This window comes from Sminthopsis crassicaudata, chromosome 4 (assembly GCF_048593235.1).
Source record: "Sminthopsis crassicaudata isolate SCR6 chromosome 4, ASM4859323v1, whole genome shotgun sequence".
NCBI classification, from domain to species: domain Eukaryota; kingdom Metazoa; phylum Chordata; class Mammalia; order Dasyuromorphia; family Dasyuridae; genus Sminthopsis; species Sminthopsis crassicaudata.
This window is the reverse complement of record NC_133620.1, coordinates 137,402,880-137,420,856: the sequence shown is the minus strand read 5'-3', so window position 1 is coordinate 137,420,856 and position 17,977 is coordinate 137,402,880. Positions and strand designations below refer to the sequence as shown.

At 34.3% G+C, this 17,977-nt stretch overlaps 1 protein-coding gene across 7 annotated transcripts in view; it reads left to right on the top strand.

Moving 5' to 3' along the window:
• TIAM2 (TIAM Rac1 associated GEF 2) overlaps window positions 1-17,977 on the top strand; it is a 281,831-nt gene that overhangs the window by 116,795 nt on the left and 147,059 nt on the right. For 5 of the 7 annotated variants that reach the window (XM_074309459.1, XM_074309452.1, XM_074309453.1 and 2 more), the window contains 2 exons: window positions 12,079-12,210; window positions 17,700-17,811. The gene's annotated coding sequence lies outside the window, so the exon portion shown is untranslated. Of the gene's footprint in view, window positions 1-12,078; window positions 12,211-14,486; window positions 15,125-17,699; window positions 17,812-17,977 lie in introns of those variants that run through there. The other 2 variants (XM_074309458.1, XM_074309456.1) reach the window with 2 other exon arrangements.

Here is a 17,977-nt window from a genome sequence, read left to right as displayed (position 1 = left end):
TGGGAAGTTAGGCAAATGTTCAACATATTTTATTTTATTTTTGTCATATCTCTTATTGATGATGAAATGCCACATTGACAATTATGGAAAATATTAAGAGCAGATATAGACTGAACAAAGCCTGGTTTCCTTTTTAGTCAGACTAAATCTTGTCAGTTATGTTGATTTTTAAGAGAAACTTATAACCATCAGCTTCTGTCCTCTTTATAATCTTGTAACACATGATTTTAAATCATATTGTGTTACAAATAAAGTCACATAATCTCTTTTCCTTTTTTAAAATATTTGTTTCATTTTGTTTTGGAATTGGGAGTTAGGAAGCTACTCTTAAAACGAGATCAGTCCAGTGATGACTCTGAAATGTGTGGAAATTTGGATAAAGAGATTGTAAGTGTAAGTGACAAAGTGTAAGATAAAGAGGTTGTCATCCCATACCAGTCTCTTGCTTTAATAAAAGTTTTAGAATATTTTTTAAAAATAGTAATTTTCATTTTTCAAAGAATTGGATGATATTACTTTGAATGTGTTTTGCAAGGCTTGGTCAGGAGGCATGTGAATCTGGAATCTAGATAAAAAAAAGCCAAAGCCCAATGAAATTAAATGACTTTTCCAAGTTAGATAGGAGAAAAGCCTGAATTATAATTCATTTCTTCAAATTCCTGATGCTCTTCCCACTGGTGCCTCTATCCTTTAATTTGTGTGCAGTATTGCTTACTTTGATGTCTTGCTTTATAAATCTTCTCTTGCCATTTGCCCTGAAAATATGTTTATAATCTTATAGATCACTTTTATAGCTTAAGATGGGAATAATCTATTTTCTTTTATTCCTCCAAAGTGCTCAGTATAGTTTCTAGATATTGTTGCTCATTGAGGATGAGTGACAGATTTCCTGATTCCAGAGAGATATCCTTAATCTAAGATGAGGAAACACCAATAATTTACTGAGAGTAAGCCAGCATTTTCTTTTCTTTTCTGAGATTCATAGATTGAAGCTAGATTGAAGCTCTCTCTGGTTTCACCCCTAGATTGAGTGTCTCATCTCTTCTCAAGTGATTGACTGGCAGAAATGTTGAGTCCTCTTTCTGCATAGAAATAAATAAAAAGAGGCAGAAAGTTGGAAGATTACCTTTGGTATAAACAGATTTTGCTTATTTGCAATATTTATAGAAAAATAATACATAGCATTAATAAGATGATAGTTATCCTAGGACAGAGATTGCAATCACTTTATTACCAAGAAACATTGATTCAATCTACTCAGAGTTAAATAAAAATACTATATTTTATCAGAAAGGGTCTTGTAGAAAGAAAGTGATAAAAATTGTATTGATATTGTTCACAATGGAACTATTATATTTGGTTGTTAACAGAATGTAAAAGTCTAGAGAGCTGACCACTTCTTAACTTTTGTTTCTCTACTTCTAGTACTTTGCATAGTACCTGACATTAAAAAGACATTTAATAAAAACTTATTGATTAAATCTAGTCCCTTTATCTCAGGAGAAATATGCGTGACATTATAGAAGGTTCAGAGAAGGGTAGCTAAAATGACTAGGGCATAGTTTTTTGTTCAAGGATGTACTCAAAATAGTTGAAGTCTTGCTTAGAAAGACAAAAACTGTTTTAAGGCTTTAAACCCACAAAATATTAAAATAATAAAAATGGCCTTGTAGCTTAAATCCTATTATGCTAGGGAGATTAGAACTTTTGAAGGAGAGAAAGGTATAATCTATAAACAAATGTAATTAATTAAACAAAATGTTAAATTCAGGCATAATGTTGAGGAAGTTACTTCTCTCTGGGCCATAGTTTCCTAATCTGCAAAACAAGGAGATTAGAATAGTTCCATCCACCTCTAAATTCTGTGAACTATGGAATAAATATATTCAAAATCACTTGAAGGGAGAGAAAGTATGGGTAAGTATGGGTACTTAGGAAGAATTAGGAAGGACTTTTGCATAGAAAGTATGCTGTGCCATGAAAGAAGCTTACAGTGTTTCAGAGATAGGGTTGAGGAAGGACTGAATGGCTGATACCTTATGGAAAGACACCAAGAAGATCAAGTTCAAAGAAACAAGCTATCTGGGCTAGAATAACTTATGAAAAAGAATCATGCAAATAACCCTAGAAAGGAAGGTGGGAATCAAGATTTCAGCAAATCGAGTACTTTATGTTTTATCCTGAAATCAATAAGAAGACCTTGAAGGTTTTTGACTAGGAGAAATTGTCAGGGCTGTGCTGTGGAATAAGAATTATTTTGGAAGCTCTGTGGAGGGAGAATTGGAGTAGAGATTAGAAATAGGGAGATCAATAAGAGGCTGTTGTAGTAATCTCTAAGAGAGAGTTGATAAAAGTCTAAATTAGGGTGATGACCATGTGAATGGAGAGAAAACAATAGGTGTAAGAGATGTTCTGGGGATAGATCTGACAAGACATGTCAATTACCTGCATGATGAGAATGAGAGTGAAGCATCATGAATAATTCTAAAGTTGAAAACTTCAATGATTGAAAGATATGGGGTACTCTAAAAAGAGAGAGGGAAATGTAGAGGAGGGAAGAATTTAAAATTGAGAGTAATGTGTTCTATTTTGGACATGTTCAATTTAAGATACCAATGGGATATCCAAGTAGATATATGCATCAGAGAGTCAGAAATATGGGCTTGAAGTTCAGGAGAGAGATTATAATGAGCTATGTAGAGTCGTAAGTCATCTATATAGAGATGACAAGTGAACTCATGGGAAGTTACAATGTCACTAAGAGTATGTTGACAGAATAGGATTGATAAGATAAATGCTTTAAATAATATCTACTTTTAGGAGTCCATATGGAGGATGATCCAGCAAAGGAAATTGGGGAAATGGTTAGAAAGATTAGAGGAGAATCTGGAGAAATCAGTTTTACCGATTCTAATGGAGAAGACATCCAGGAGTAAGAAGTATTCGTTAGTGTTGGAAGCTTCAGGGAAGTGAAATAGAGGAATGAGAAAAAGGTTTTGGATGTAGTTGTTGAGAGATTGTTGATAATATTAAAGAGAGCAACTTCACTCAAGTGTCCTGGTTTGAAGCCAGATTGCAAGTGGTTGAGAAGTGAGTGGGTGGTAAGAAAATAGCCCAGGGTAGATTACTTTTTAAAAGTGAAGTTTCATTGTAAAGGTGAGAAGGAGGAAGAAGGGAAGGCAACTAGCATTTATTTATTAATATCTGCTATGTGCTGAGTACTGGGTCAAGTGTTTTTTTTTTTGTTTTTGTTTTTTTTGGAGGCTGGGGTTAAGTGACTTGCCCAGGGTCACACAGCTAGGAAGGGATAAGTGTCTGAGACCAGATTAGAACTCAGGTCCTCCTGAATTCAGGGCTGGTGCTCTATCCACTGCGCCACCTAGCTGCCTCCCAGGTCAAGTGCTTTTGATAAATATATAGTTTGATCCTAAGAACTCTGTGATATAGATGCTTTTCGTTTCCCTATTTTACAGCTGGGAAAACTGAGTTGAATGACTTAGCCAGGGTCACATAGCTAGTAGTATCTGAGACTAGATTTGAATATAGGTGTTCCTAATTCTTAGTCCGTATTCTATCCACTGTGCTAAAGATATATAGGATGAAAACTCAGAATGGCAAAGTCTAGTGAATTGTATTTATTTATCAAGAAAGCTTTATTGAAACATTTTCTTTTTTTACAACATAGGAGTTTAGGGATATAAGATTCTTTCTCTCCTCCTTAGCTAACTCCTGCCCATTAGCTCTTCATTGTAACAAAGAAAACCATTAAGCAAAACCAACTAATACAGTGGCCTCATATGACAGTTTTGGTAAAATTCCATGCCAGTTTTTCTCCCATTTCTCTACTGAAAAAAGGAAAGTCTTTCCTTGTCTCTTCTGGAAGCCAATTTTGCTCATTACAATTATTTAATTTTACGTTTCATTTTAGTGTTCTTTTCACTTACATTATGATTCATGTGAATATTGTTCACTTAGTTCTGCTTTCATCCAAATGAATATTATTTTAAAGATTGGTCATGTTTTTCAGTCTCAGGGAAAAAGCCAGTAAGTCAGGAGAAATGCGATGAGAGAGATACTTTTGATGGTCATAATGATAAAAAACAAGTTTCTGTAGGGACAAGGACAAGGACTGAGGAGACCAAGATCCTCCTCATTGTCTGAACTGATTATAGATAGGATCTAGAGCTAGCTGCTGTGATCCAACTACTTTTGATGGGAGTTGATATGGGATTATAAAAAGAGATTAAGGAGCTGACTGACCATGGCTGTCTAAGCTCACTTACCCTTCTATTCAGGATCTATTCAGGATCTCAAGTGCTGAGTTTCTTTCTCCTCTAAGAGTTGGTTCTTAGTTCACAATAGTCAGTCTTTCAGGTAGGAGAGGGTACTCTGTGTGACTATAACCCATTTATTCTGAGGAGGGTTTCTGTATAGCATATATTAATAGTATTCCAAGAATGGGGGATCAAAACCTTTGTTATTCTAAGTTCATTCCTTTTTCAGTCATGTCAATTCTTCATTATCCCATTTGGGATTTTCTTGTTAAAGGTACAGGTGTGGTTTGCCATTTCCTTCTTCAGTCAAAACTTTACCTGTGATCAAATCATTGAGTAAAAAATGTCATCAATCTTTAACTTTCAGCAAAGAGAAGGGGTAACTCTTGCCCATAAAAGGTTGGGCTTATAAATAAGATAAAAAGATGTCAAAGTCAAAGCAGAAAGAATTCTTCCAGAGGGAGAAAAGAGACAGTGAGACACTTCTGTCTAGTGAGCAGAAGAATGTCCCAGCATTGGGAGAAGAAAAATTGTGAAGTGAATTAGAAAAGAGATTGGTTTCAGCTGAAGAGAGCTTTGAGACCATGTCCAGTATGGGAAAAACATATGGGAAGCTTACTTGGAACCTAGCAAACTTGCAGGTGCTGTCCTGAGAGAAGCTCTCTACAAGAAGCAGGCAACTGGCTTCCATCCCCTTTCCTCTATTCATATGGTCAGGTATTCTCCCTGGACTATTGCAGTAGCTCCATCTCTTTGCTTCCCATCTTCCCCCACCTTAATCCTTTACATCCAAAATGAATATTCCTAAAATACAGATCTGATCACATAAGTGCTCTACTGAGATATTTTTAGTGCTTTCCAATTGTCTCTAGGATAAAAGGGAAACTAAACTCTTCAGCCTGACATTTGAAACCCTCTATCATCTTGTTTTCACCTACCTTTAAATTTTTTTTTCATATTATTCTCTTTCATCTACTATAGTTCCAGATAAAGTAGTTTTCTAGCGGTTCTCTGAATTCAATATTTCTTTCTTGATTTCTTCATCTTTGACCAGTCAATGTCTGGAATGTACTCTTTTCTTCACTTCTGATCCTACAAATTTTTTTAAGGTTCAGCTCATGTCCCACTTTCTAGAAACCTTCCCTGAGCCTTCCCTATACCTTGCACACAGGACATATTTTTTCTCTCCTCAAATTAATTTATTTACCCATGTATATGCTTGGTCCTTCTAGTTGAATGTAAGCTCTTTGGAGGTTATTTTGATTGTTATCATATCCTCACACCTAGCCCAGTATCTTGTACTTAGTAATCGCCTCTTCTGTGCTTGGTGCATTAAATTGGATTGAGATTAGAACTCTTGGAAGCATTCAACTAAGGAGCCTACTTATTACATGTTTGTGAATAGGTTTTTTGATGTTTTGCTTTGCTGACATTTAATCTATATAGTGCAAAGATTTTCTTTAGATTTCTGCATGAATCAGGGAGTAGAAACTTATTTCAAGGTAATTTTTTCCTTTGTGCCATACAAGACTCCCACACAAAGTTGATAATATCATAGGGTACTCTTACAGTAATAGAATCATGATTTTAGTATTTTACTAATTTTGAGTTTTTTAATAATAATTTATTCCCAAAGGATTGGTAGTGAACTGATTTTCTGAAGAAAAATATTACAGACCAATAAGAGTAGGGATTGCATTTGAGACTGATGATTGTTTAAATGAACCTTAGTTTGGCTTTAACACTTATTTAGGCAATAAGCTACCACTTAATACAAACTAGCTATATTTAAAGATTATTGTTTTCCAAGTTTTTCTATTCTTTTTCTAACTCTGTCTTTTAGGTTTTTTTTTTTTTAAACATTGGGGATACAAAATAATAGGAAAAAATCTATTCTAATTATTCATAGAACTCTTTATCAAACAGCAAACTAGAATCCTCAGGATGGCGATACTTATGGGGGATAGTGCCATGGAGAACATGTTTGCAGTCAGAAGACGGAAGTCATCCAGGCTTCATAACCTTTCTGGGACTCAGTTTCTCTTCTATAGAAGGAGAAATTTGGATGTTGTTGACTAAAATTTTTTCAGCCTTGAATCTATGATTCTTTGGGATGTCTTTATACTAAAGCCCATGCTGTTGGGGGTGAGGAAGGAATTAATTATTTTCACTCTTTCTTTTAGATTTGGAGTTTCAAGCTGAGCTGATGAGCCATGCCCATGCACTGAGGATTTAAGATATAGCAATGGGTTCACTGTCTATCTTTGCAAAGGGGTTCTTTTTACTGGCATTTCATGTTCACATGACTGCTTTTTGAGAGATGTAGGGCAAATCCTCCTTGGAATTTTTCTCCTCCAGGAAAGAAAGAGATTCTTAATTAAAAAAAAAAAAAAAAACACCTACACATACGCTTTTAGTGAGCACATGATATACACACTTGTCTGCACAATCAATACCTAAACCAGAAATAATTTTTTTCTCTTAAAAAATATTTGGATTCTGACCTTAAGAGCAAACTGGCTATGAAAATTATTCTGCTTAAATAGATTTTAAGTGAACTGTGTTTTCTTTTATATTTCTATACTTTTATTTTAATTAATGCCACATTTTCCACTTGTATTGATGCATAGATTACTTGAATTGAATAACTTTACAAATGCTAAAATTTATAATTGTTACATGGAGTAAAGAATCATGCTCATTTACATAGATTTCATCAAACCTATGTGCAGTTTTTCCATTCCACATCATAGGGATCAGGATTGTAGTGCTCTTACAATCTGGAAAGTCGGCATAAAATTTTTTGGTCTTTCTTTTATACCAAAGAAGAAGTCTTAATTATTATGGTATTAAAAGATAAAATATATTGATATTACAAATATTTTACATGTACAGTACTATATCTGCATTTCAGATTTTCTAAACTTTTCTGATGTCATCTGCTGGCCATTGTGTGTCATCTGTGTCTTCTGCAAAACTCCCTCCCAAATTCCCATTTAATTTCTTAAGCTGACTCGTGATATATTGAAATTATGATGAGGAAAGCTATTATGTGGAAAACATAATTATAACAGAAAAAAAGTTCATGAGGATCAGACCTCTATAATCTTAGCATATAAAATGTTGCTGAATTGTTATTATTGGCTTGCCTTTAAACACTGTGTAAGTACTTACAAAACACTTTCTTCTGAATAATAGTATGAGTTAAATGAAGACTATCCCCCTTTTAATAAATGAAGAAAATGAAGTAGTTTCTAGAAGTTAAATGACAACTATTTCACACAATCAAGATTGAAACCCTGGTTCCCTGTGCATTATGCCAATTTGCTGAACTTCAAAAAATTTGATTAAAATTTTTTTAAATAGTATTTTATTTTTTAAAAAACATGTAAAGATAGTTTTCAACATTCACCCTTGCAAAACCTTTTTCTAAATTTTTCTCCCTTTCTCCTATTCAGCAAGTAATGGTTACACATGTGCAATTTTTCTAAACATATTTTCACATATATCATGCTGTGCAAGAAAAGTCATATCAAAAGGGGGGAAAAGAAAAAGAAAAAAATAAGCAAGCAAACAAATAAGCAAGCAGCAACAAAGGAAAATACTATCTTGTGATCTACATTCAGTCTGCTTAGTTCTTTCTCTGGATGCAGATAGCTCTTTCCATCACAAATCTATTGGAATTGTCTTTTATCACTGCCTTGTTGAGAAGAGCCAAGTCCATTACAGTTAATCAGAATGTCTAATTTTTAAAAATGCTTTTGAATAGTTTCATTATACAAGGTCATATCTGGCCTCAGACACTTTGTGATCCTGGGCAAGTCACTTAACCTCTTTAATTTAGTTTCCTCCTGTATAAAATGATCTGGAGAAGAAAATGGCAAACCATTTTGATATCTTTGCCAAGAAAAAAACATGAATCATAAAAAGTAAGTAAGATACCACTGAAAGGACTGAAAACAACAATATCCCCCCACTCAAATTTATTTCCAGTTGACTACTTAAGCATAATCCTAATATTTTTATAAGAGTACAAAGAAAAAAGATTTTTTTACATAATAACTATTTTTATCTTAATTCTGCCCCAATCTTCCTTTTGAGCTACCCTATTACTGTTGTCAATCTTAAATATATAGTATACATTTCCATATAAAAAAACATAAACAATATGTCCATGTTAAATTCCTTGAAGTTGATCTTTGATATTGACTTATATATTAAATTCTTCTGAGTTCAGATTTAGTTGATAGAAAGTCCTGATAATCTGCCACTTCATTGAATGTTCAATCAATATTATATATTTTTGCTGGACATGATATTTTTGGCCACAGGCCTAGTTCTTTTGATTGTTGGTAGATATGATTCCAGGACCTGTGGAAAAGGACATTTTTAAAAAGAATGCTAGCAATTGTAACAAATTATAAGAACAGCAAATCTAATTTCATTGCCAGTTAATCAACCTGATTAATCAGCAAACATTTATAAAGCCATCTATACTATATGTTGCATGCTAAAGTACATGGGCAAAAATTAAATAGACCTTATATTTAAAGATTCTACTTTCAGGGAAGACAACAGGTACATGTGTAAATACAAATACACTATAAACAAAATAATTTTAAGAAAGAGGTAGCTGGAAGGATCATATAGAAGGTGACCCTTGAACTCAAGGTAGTTCTTGAATTGAAAGAAATTGGTGATTGTAAGAGGTATGGGAGAGGAGCTGCATTTTTGTTCTTGTTCTTGTTTTATTTTCTGGTTTCCTTTAGAATAAGAATGTCATGGTTCATAGAATTCAGTTACTCAAATAGGATGACCACACACAAGTGACTGGACAAGTCTGAGAGAAAGCCAGTGCGAAGGTTAAGCACATGAAGATGGCACGTCATGTGTTATGAAGAATTTTGTTATGCCATTTTGTATGGGTTATAAAATGTTTGAAGACTGTAATGATAAGACCATTGATGGGTTTTAAATATCAAATAGAGAATGATAGATTTAATTCTAGAATAAATAGGGAATTTTATTGAGGAATTGCAGAAATAATGCAGAAATTGCTTTAAGATACATAGAACTCAAGATATTAATAGACTTTGTATATGGGACGGGGATGAAGAGACCCAAAGTGACCAAAAAGCGGATAGTACAATTGAATACTTGTTATATAAAATACTGAAAACAATAGGTCCAAATCTAGTTCTTTCTGAAGAAGAGAGAAGAGAGAAATGTTAATGGAGAATTAAGTAACTCTAGACCTTAAAAAAAAAAAAGACAAAAATTGATCTTTATGCAATGTGTTTAAAAAGTTACTAAAATGCTTTCCATTTCTGTGAAGCCATATATTGTTTTATCTGGATGACTCTGTTTCCTTCAGAGTCTCTTCCTTATACTTTAATAAAATACCACCAAGCCAAACCAAAACTCAAAGGTGTTTTGGAGTCATCCATTCTAGGTCAAGTCTATCCTAGTGTTTCATTATCTATTATCTTATATATCTTCTTTTCATGTATTTAAACCTTATTACTCCAATGATATTTAAATTTGAGATCAGAGGTTGTATAAGGTGCTTCAAAAATGATTACTGAATTGTTGAAAGGTCAGGCTGTTTTTCTATTAATACTTTCATCTGTTGATACTGTTTAAACAATCCTTGCTTCCTTTTGGAGATTTTTCCATAATCATATTAAATGGCTTAATCACATTTGCTGGTGCAAGACAAGCTAACGTAGGAAACATTTATTAAGTAGAGACTATGTGCTAGCCATTGTGCTAAGACCTGGGATAGTGTTCTAATTATATGAAGGAGGATCTTCTCTCTTCTTTTACCATCAGAGAAACATGATGCAGTACAAATATTACTGTAAATAGCATCAAATACTTAAGTTCAAATTTAAATCTTTTGCTTATTACTTTTTGGACTATAGCCAAGTCACTTAAGTATTTGAAGCCTTATGGAAAGACTTAGAATAAGTGGCTTCTAAATTCAACTCTAAAATCTCATAAATGAAATTGGTGCACATTGCCATGGATAGGTCACAAACTCTTATTCTATGTCCTTGATTAGTTTGTTTCTTGCCTTGTCATGTTTTATTTGGATTGGATATTCTCCATGAATTTCTGTAAATGAGTGCTTGATTCTTTGTCTTTCAGTATTTTCTGAGATAAGGAAGATTTTCTGTGACCTACTACTGGGAAACGAGAACATATGAAAAAATGTGAAACTTTTAGACTTTTGTTTCTGGATGCTAGATTGCATTTGGTCAAATCGAGTAAATTTCTTCCAAAGCTATTATGGAAGACTGGGAGGTGCAATGGTACAGAAGAATGAGCATTGAATTTAAGGAATGGAACCTGAGTTTAAATCCTAATTTTGGCCTATACTATTTGTGGGAATACTGTATGTATGTGTGTGTGTGTGTGTGTGTGTGTGTGTGTGTGTGTGTGCATACACACATATACATAACACACACACATATGTATACATATACACACACATACATATACACGCACACATATCTATCTGTCTATCTATCTATCTATCTATCTATCTATCTATGTCTTCTGTGCATTAGCATGTTGTTCCCCATTACAACATGAGTTCCTTTTGCCTTTCTTCATACCCCTCCCACATAGTAATAGTAGTAGTAGTAGTAGTAGTAGTAGTAGTAGTAGTAGTAGTACCCAACACATAATAGGTGCTTAAATAAATGACTGGTATATAGATTTAAAAACAAAAAACAAAAAAACCAAAACCTCAACTGATCTATCCCCAAATTTGTTCCTTCTATTCATGTCTATGTTGCAATCAGTATAGAAGACAGCCCAATGTCTCAATGTCATTCTCTGTGCTACTGTCACATTTCACTTGCTGAGATACGTATTGTTTCTTGTTCTGACAATCTTCTACCAGGCTCCCTATTTTCCATTTCCTTCTAGTTCTCCTTCATAGGTGTGTGCTTTGCTTGTCTTTTTGATCATACAACATTGTTGTTGTTAAAGTTCTATATTGATGGTAACAACTCACAGTTACTTGACTTTTCCCTCACTAGTACTTTGTGATAAAGGCAGTACAAGTATTTTTCTCTATATTTAAAGATAAGAAAACCCGGTGCATAAGTGTTAAGAACTAGGACTTGAACTGAGGACTTCCAACTCCTGACCAGATCCCTTTCTACTATTATTATTGTTCTTCTGAATGAATTGCTATTGTTATAAATCAAATCCTACATTTCATATTGCTCCATTATAAGGATGCCTTGAAACATGTGCCACCATCCTCCTTCCCCTTTCTACTTCTAGATCTTTTTTTTTTTTTTTCAAATTCATAATCTCAGAGCTTAAAGAGGATTCAAGGCCATCTAATACAATGAGTACTTGAACAAAAACTTCTTATACAATTTATCTAATAAGTATTTATTTACCTTTGTTTAGAAAGTGCCTGATACTTGAATGAAATTCACTTTTTGGCTGTGTTTGTTTCATGAGACATGTGTCATAGATCACCCCCCATTTAAATAGAAATTTTTTTAAATTGAATTTTGGGGGAAATTCTTAACTGGGTTTGAGCTTTCATCTTTATATTTCTGCTTTAAGTGGTTCCATAAATAGCATTGTGTCTGAAGTCAGAAAGACCTGAGTTCAGATTTGTTCTTAGATACTTTTGGGGGTACTTCTGCTTCAGTTTAACTCAATGTAAATTACCCAATAGGATTGTTGTGATGTTCAAATGAGATAATATTAGTAAAGTGCTTAGTACAATAAATGGTATCCACTTACTAAATACTTGTTTCCTTCTACTTAACAGAAACCTCCCCAGTATTGCCCAGGGAATAAAACATTGGACTAATGGGAAGGCATCATGGTATGATAGAAAGATTATTAAATCAGGAATCAGTGACTGTGTACTACTGTTCCATTTCTCACTGTGTGATTCTAGGTAAGTCACTCCACTTTAAACCTGTTTTTACCTCAAATAAAAGCTCCAAAAGTATCATCACCATCAATTTAATTTATTTTTTGTATTCTTCTCCCCACTTCAACTTAAGTCATCAGAGTAAAGTGCTTTGGAGTCTTCCCTTAGACTCTATCATCCCTTTCAAAACAACCAACTTTCCTCTTTTCTACCAATTCTGAAATGTTATTCCCTACTCCACTGTGTTTAAACTTCCAAGTTACTCACGGTTCCCCTCTTTGCCAGAGGCATTTGTACTATATCCTGTACGTACTACAACCTCTGTTTTAACTTGTGTATGTTCAGTGTTTCTATAGTTGGCACCTGACCATATATCTTAAAAATATTTTTGTATATTGTAAAATCCTAAGGGCTAAAGACCATGTGTCTACCTCGCTGTGTAGAACACAGCATACAGATGGGTGCTTTCATAAGTCCTCTGGACGACAAGGGATATGGTATTTATGTTGAAGATTGAATTTTTATAACTTTCCATAAAACTACATTTCAACCACTTCAGAAATTCTGACACTATTTCCCTAGAGTATGGATGCTCTCGGACTTCGTTAGAATTGATCTCCTACTCTGACTAAAATTACCACACAAGGCTTGTAAGCACTGTTGCAGATGTCATGATTTCTTATAAAACAGGTGTGAATGCTTAGGCTCTTTTTGTAATAAATTTGCTGAGGAAGGCGATGAATGATGTGAAAAATTGTTCTATTTTTTCTGTGGAATTTATGGCTTTTTCCTCCTATCCTTTTGGCTGTTGAACTTCTAATTGGTTTACATTCTGATTGAGACCCTACTTCACAGGTACTTCTTGCTGCAGATCTATGTATTTATTCATCTTATATGAAGGGCCCAATTCAGTTGAAATGGTACCAGTGGTGCTTGGATAATTGATGCCTAGCTTATAGAAGCCCTTAGCAGCTTGCTTTCTCCCTACTATGTTAAAAAGGATTAACTACCCAGGGCATAATCACTATGGAGACCAGACAGTCCATTTGCCTGCTTCTTTAGACAATGTGGGTTCAAGTCTCCTAATGAATAGAAATAAGCTTTGTGACACACAGTTCATGTATTTTGAGCATGGTTCATTGAATTGAGAAGACCAAAGCCAGTTTGGGAGAAAATATACACGTTTTATATTTAAGTTTTGGTATTGGAAAGAGTTTCGTTTTGGTTTCTTTAAGGATAGTTGTGATTTTTTACTTTTGACATTTTTTGTAATAGATTGATTCCTTACTACTTAAGAACTTATTATGTTCTTAAAATCACATTTTAAGGGGAGGCAGTTATGCAATAGGCATTTGAAGTTTTATACTGCATGTCTCTCACTGCCTTTCTTTCAAATTTATACTCAGCAAATAGAATAAGTCAATTGTAAACCATTTTACATAATGAGATAGTTGAGCAGTTCAGATGAAATAAAAACAAAAAGATAGTTACAAAACTTGCTGTTTTTCTGCTCACTGGACTCCAAAACTATTAAAACTTATTTGCATTTTTCTTTTTCTCTCTTTACCCCACAGTCATACATTTGTATTCACCTGCCACTTTATGCTAATCTTTGGAAAAGGTTTAAAATTGTGTATATGTGAAGAATTTAAGTTACTTGAAGGCAGGAGATAGTTTTCTTTTCTCTTCCTTCCTTCCTTCCTTCCTTCCTTCCTTCCTTCCTTCCTTCCTTCCTTCCTTCCTTCCTTCCTTCCTTCCTTCCTTCCTTCCTTCCTTCCTTCCTTCCTTCCTTCCTTCCTTCCTTCCTTCCTTCCTCCCTCCCTCCCTTCCTTCTTTTCTCTTTCTTTCCACACTCATCTAGCACACTACTTTGTGCTGACTAAAGTATTAACAAATGTTTGAATTCATTTGAGTATAGGTCTGAGGTCCCATATTAAAACTGTGACTTCATTAATCTTATAATTGGACTATCAGGCTAACATATCCTTTGTTGTTGTTCAGTTTTTTGAGTTGTGTCTAATTCTTAATGACCTCTTTTTGGATTTTCTTGGCTAAGTGATTTGGAGTGAATTGTCATTTACTTCTCCAGCTAATTTTACAGATGAGGAAGCTGGGGCGAACAAGATTAAGTGACTTGCCCTGGGTCACACAGCTAGGAAGTATCTGAAGCCAGATTTGAACTCAGAAAAGTGAGTTTTCCAGACTCCTGACCTGTGCCATTTTATTCATTTTGCCACTTAGCTGCTGCAACATTCCCTAAGTGTAGAGTAAGAATTGTTTACTTTTATTTAAAAAAAAAAAAAAGCAAACCCATTTGATTTTGCCCATTTCTGCCCACCTCTCTAATTATTTCTCTATTCTAGTACCTAGGTCTTGGATAAGAGAATTATTTCTATATAAACACTTCAGGATGTTTGTTTGATTTTATGTTATTTGTTTTTGAAGCATGGGATCTACATTGAAAACATAGAAAAGAATCACAGAAGCATAAGGGACTTCTGAGATCACAGAGGACAAGCCCTCCCTAACCAGGAATGTTTTGGACAGTTGTAAATCTGCCCTTGTGCAGTTATTCCCCATTGAAGCAGTAAGGATGTTTGTAATTGAACACTCCTCTTCCTTTCTCCCCTTCACCAATCAGCACCTCATCGCTTCTCTGTCCAGACCTTAGATCACCATCTGTCCCATCAGAAAACTTCCCTCGTTATCCCCACCCCTCAGCTTCTTTACATAATCCTTCTGGCCAGACTACTCAGGGTTTTAGCTAGGGAACAAAGCAGAGTTGGTCCAGTGCTCCTGTTTACTTTACTCTGGACCCAGATCATACAGTACTGAAACTTTGAGAATCTGATGCATCATATCAAGGGGAGATCATAGGTGAGGACAGGAAAGATGGATCTTGCATCACCTCTTGGGAGGCATTTTCTTCTGGGATTCAGTAAGTCCATGTGGTTAATTGGATTATGTTGGTGGATTTGTACATGTATTCTGCATTCTGCAAACTGGGGATTTGCTTATTTTCATTGATTATAGTGATTTTAATTTTTTATTATGATCTTATCTTTAAAAGTAAAAAGTTTTTTTTTTTTTTTTAGTGAATCTATTTAGTTGTGAGATAATAACATATTGATGTTTAAAACTGCCTTTTGGCTGTCCAAAGATGCATCTGAGACTCTTTTTTCCATCTTTGAGAGGGATTGCTGTTTGTTGTTAAGTGGTTTAAGTTGTGTCTGAATTTGGAGGATTTTCTTGGTGCAGATATTGTAGAGATATGCTGTTTCCTTTTACAGGTCATTTTACAATAAGGAAACTGAGGCAAACAGGGTTAAATGATTTTCTTTGGGTCATTCAGCTAATAAGTAACTGAGGTTAGATTTGAACTCAGGAAGATGATTCTTCTTTTTGAGAAGGGGAGGAGATGCTAACTAAATTATCTTTTGACACTTTACCATACTCTTTTAATTCCCCTTTATTGCTTAAAGTTATAGTAAAAGCAAAAAAGTAGGGGTGGAGGAATTCTAAGAACCTGACTAGTTCATCTACTTGCTTCCAAATGGAATTCCAGTTGGAGCATGACAAGACAGATGAATGTCTGTTCTTTTTGTCATGATCACAAGGAAAAGTGATTACACAGATTTCCTTGGGGGTTTGTCAGAACTTCCCTTCCTAGTATATAGTACCAGATCTGGCTGCTATAGTTTAAGACCATTTCCTCCCATTCTGAACTGACTGGAGACATATAACAGCTGGTCATTATTACCCATTTATAATAATGGATATTCTTGTTCACCTTTGTTACCCTTCTTCCTGCTCTTCTCTAGACTACTATTTAAATTCTTTAAGTTGCTGGTTGTCTCTTCCTCCTTGTTCCTCAGTACATTTGGGCTTATGTTTTATTCTTTGGCCATGCACAAAATGGACTAAAACTTGTAGTGACTGTTGAAATCTATTTGTTGACTTGTGTAGTATTCTATAATCCAATAGAACAAATATTGAATCTCTACTATATACATACTCAAACTTTTAGGATTTTGAGAGAACATTTGCCAGGGGAAAGAAGTACAGGGGAAGGATCTGATTTTTTTTTCCTTCCAAGGAATAGGCACAACAATTGAAGTCTTTAATGTCAGAGATCACATTTCTGTTATTAAATGCATTTAGGTTCTAACCTACTGCTGGGGCTGAGAAGACTCTAGTTCAGATCTATAATGGTGAAATTTTTGAATCACCGTCTTTGTGTGCAATGTGAACAGCTGACACATTCAGCCTCTCAATAGCAGTTTTTGTCTTGCTACCTTTGGCGAACATCATGCCTAGTGCTGTATTTGCTGCTCTTCAAGCATGTTAACCTAGAATCAGAATAGTCTTACAAAGAAGAGTTGCCGGCTGAGTGAATTACTCAATGGTCTTTCACCTCTGGGGCCATCCTTGGAACTTGGTCCTGACAAGAGTAAACAAATGCACAAAAAATTACTCTGCTTAGTTTAAACTGGCCTTTTTCTGGAAACTTTAAATTTACTTTATAAATAAAAAGGTATAGCTATGAAAAGCAGATAGTTCATATTTTAAATTGGTTTAAGAATAAATTAAATGGAGGGGTGGTTTAAAAGTTAAAAAATTGAAACACTAAGGTTTTTAAAGCCTAGTACAGATTTGTAGGGTAAAGAGATTGAAAATATATCTTAGGACATTACGGAAAGAGGATTCAAGAACTTATTGCTTTGTCTTTTATTTCCTTATTAAAATACACACACACACACACACACACACACACACACACACACACACACACAAAATGTCACTATTGAAACTCTACTGCTGTCTAAATAGCCAAGGATATAAAAAGGCTTTGTGTTTTCACTGAGTACTACCAGATGGCAGACCCCATTCTTGTTCCCTGCCCCATGTTAGACCCTTAAATTCTTCTAAGGATTGTGTCCTGGCCCCACTTTTAGTACTGCAAAAGCCAGACACATCTTTCAGGATGTTTTTTAAAAGATCATGTATGACTAATTTGAATATCTTAAATATTTTAAACAAGGCATTTGGGTTGATGTGTCTCCAAATTTTGAATTTTTTTTTTCAATAATGAGATAATTTAAAAATCTGTCACTTTTCTTTATGAAAATAATACCATCACCTTAATGGAACATATACTTTTGAGAAATTTGTCCCTCTTCAAGGGTGTTGATAGGTTTCCATTGGCTAATATATATTCTCTTACTTGATTTTCTGTGCCACTACTACCACCTGTTTTTCTTCCTCCCACCTTCTCCAACCCTAACTCCCTTTGCTTTGAGTAAAGGTTTGCCTATATCAAGATAATTGCCCTTGACAGGACAGACCTCTTTGGCATCATGACTTTCTTATCCAACTAAATTGAATAGCTGCTAAATGTTACCTAAATTATAATAATGATTATGGTACCAAAATCATTTTAGGCACCTTTTGTTTTGTGTTGCTTGCAAGCATGATAAAAATTGATGTGATTTCTCCTTGTTGATGTTTTTCAGAGTGTTTTCATGGATCCTGTTTCTGTGGTTGTTAAATATAGTGCCCTTCTCTCAAGATCATGTGAACTGAATTAATCACTAAGTGCTTTTGCATCAAAAAGTTATTCTTCAGGTAATCTAGCTTAAAGTGAATTGTGATTTACATAAAATTGAGTTAATGCAGTTTAAAAACTAATGGGTGTTAAAAAAGAAGTAGAAAAAATGATGATGTTTATTTTTTTAAGGAAGGAATAGGAAAGATATAATCTGCATCATTGATATCACCAGTGTAGTGAACT